The following is a 2500-nucleotide window of genomic DNA, read 5'->3' as shown; positions in this document are numbered from 1 at the left end:
CGCTCCGGCGGCGGTCTGCCGCCGCCGAGCGCCGGCGAAGGCGGCACCCCGTGCCGAGCGGCGGCGTCGCCGCTCGGCCTGCCGGCCGGCCGGAGGGCGCCCGCCGCCAGGCGCGGCCGTCCCGGCCCGGGCCCCGTCCGCCGCCCTTCCCCCGCCGCCCTTCCCGGCGGCGCCGGGCGAGCGGGCGGGCGGGCGGAGGCGTCCCGCTCCCGGTCTCCGCGTGGAAACGGGGAGAGCGGGCGTCGCCCCCGCCTCAGCGCCGTCCGCTTTCCGCGCGGCGCGCGCCCGCGGAAGGCGGCGAGGAGCGGCGGCGGCGGCGGTTCCGGGCGGGCGGCCGCCGCGAGGCGGCGGCGGGCCGCCGTCCGGCGCGGCCGCGGGCGGCGCGTCGCCGGCTCGGGCTCCGGCGGTGGCCGCCTCCGGCGCGGCGGCGGAGGCCGCGGCCGGGCGCCGGCGGGGCGGGCCGGAGCCGCGGGAGAGGGGAGAAGGACGTCGCGGCGCGGCGGAGCCGTCGCGCGCGGGGGGGCCGGCGGGGCGTCCCGCGTCCCCGAGGAGAGGCGGGCAGGCGGCGCGGCCGGGGGCGTCGTGGGCCTCCGCGCGGAGGCCGGGCCGAGCCCGGGCGCCTGGGCCGCCCCCCGAAGCGAGCGAGGCGCTCGTCTCCGCCGGTTTGGGCCGGGAGCGCGGGCTCCCGGCGCCCTCGCCGCTCGGGGCTTTTTTTTTTTTCTCCTCGTCGTGTGTCGGTACGGTCAGTCGAGGCGAGGCGGCCCCGTCGTTCTCGCCCCGCCGCGCCGCGTCGCGTCCCCTGCGGAGGGGGCGGGCCGGCGGGCGGGCGGGCCGGCGGGCCGCCGCTGTCCGGAGGGGCCGCTCCCGCGGAGCGGTCCCGGCCCTCCCGCGCGCGCGGGGCGGTGCCGAAAAGCAGACAACTCTTAGCGGTGGATCACTCGGCTCGTGCGTCGATGAAGAACGCAGCTAGCTGCGAGAATTAATGTGAATTGCAGGACACATTGATCATCGACACTTCGAACGCACTTGCGGCCCCGGGTTCCTCCCGGGGCTACGCCTGTCTGAGCGTCGCGTGACGATCAATCGCCGGCTCGGCCGCCGCCGCTGCCGCCGTCGCCGCCGCCCCCCCTTCTTCGCCCTTGCGGCGTCGGGGGGGGGCGGGTCGGGTCGGCGGGGCGCGGCGCGCCGCTGCGGCGCGGCTGGGGCGCCTCGCAGGCCCCGCGTGCGGGCCTTCGTCCCCCTAAATGGAGACTCGGGGAGCGCTCCGAAGCTCCCCGCTCCCGGAGCGCCCGCTGGGCGGAGCTCGTCTCGCCGGGGTGTCGGCGGCGGGGAGAGAAGAGAGGTCGGGGGGAGGCGCGGGCCTCGCCCCCGGCCCCGCCGCGCGCGGGCGGCTGTCTGCGGGTGGGTACCGGCGGCGGTACCGTGCCGTGCTGCCGCGCGGGCGCGCGCGTGCCGGGGACGGGGACGGGGGTCCTCCCCGCGTCCCTCCCCCCGCTCTTCTCCTTTCCGTTCCCGACGACCCGCCGCGCCCCGGCCGGGCAGCCGCGCGGGGGCCGCGGGGAGGGGTGCGGCGAAGCGGCAGGGGAGGGCGTCCCGTCGCCGGCGGCGAGGTGGGCGGCCGCGCGCGCGGTCGCCGTTTCGCCGCGGGCGGGCGCGGGCGCCCCCCGCCTCCTCCGCTTTCCGCGCGGCGCCCCCCCCCGTCGGCGCAAACCCCCGCGGGGCGCCGTCCGGCGCGGTCCCCGGCGAGCCGTCTCCGGGCGCGTGCGGGTCGCCGACGCGCGTCGGGCCGTCTCCGGGCTGGGGGGCTGCGCGGCCGGTCTTTCCGGCCGCCGTCGCGCGCCGCCCGGGCGCGCGTGTTGCGTTTGCGACCTCAGATCAGACGTGGCGACCCGCTGAATTTAAGCATATTAGTCAGCGGAGGAAAAGAAACTAACGAGGATTCCCTCAGTAACGGCGAGTGAAGAGGGAAGAGCCCAGCGCCGAATCCCCGCCCCGCGGTGGGGCGCGGGAAATGTGGCGTACAGAAGCCCCTCTCCCCGGCGGCGCTCTCGGGGGACCCAAGTCCTTGTGATCGAGGCCGCAGCCCGCGGACGGTGTGAGGCCGGTAGCGGCCCCCCCGGCGCGCCGGGCCCGGGGCTTCTCGGAGTCGGGTTGCTTGGGAATGCAGCCCAAAGCGGGTGGTAAACTCCATCTAAGGCTAAATACGGGCACGAGACCGATAGCCAACAAGTACCGTAAGGGAAAGTTGAAAAGAACTTTGAAGAGAGAGTTCAAGAGGGCGTGAAACCGTTAAGAGGTAAACGGGTGGGGCCCGCGCAGTCCGCGCGGAGGATTCAACCCGGCGAGTCGCGGCCGGCCGGCGCGGGCCCGGCGGATCCCCGCCTCCGCCTCCCCTCCGCCCCCCGGGCCCCCGCGGTCCGGCGGGGCGGGCCGGGGGGGGCGGGCCGGCGCGGGGACCGCCGCCCGGCCGGCGGCCGGCCCTGGCCGGGCGCACTTCCTC

The 2500-nt window shown here is 78.6% G+C and overlaps 1 non-coding gene across 1 annotated transcript; it reads left to right on the top strand.

The window, feature by feature from the left end:
- Positions 1 to 918: 918 nt before the first annotated feature.
- On the top strand, positions 919 to 1071 carry LOC141478407 (5.8S ribosomal RNA). The gene has a single exon (XR_012463914.1). It is a non-coding gene; the product is annotated as a 5.8S ribosomal RNA (ribosomal RNA).
- The last annotated feature ends 1429 nt before the right edge of the window (positions 1072 to 2500 follow it).

Source organism: Numenius arquata, unplaced genomic scaffold, assembly GCF_964106895.1.
Source record: "Numenius arquata unplaced genomic scaffold, bNumArq3.hap1.1 HAP1_SCAFFOLD_1551, whole genome shotgun sequence".
In the NCBI taxonomy this organism is placed as follows: Eukaryota; Metazoa; Chordata; class Aves; order Charadriiformes; family Scolopacidae; genus Numenius; species Numenius arquata.
The sequence above is the reverse complement of the archived record's forward strand: the minus strand, read 5'-3'. Positions and strand labels throughout refer to the sequence as shown.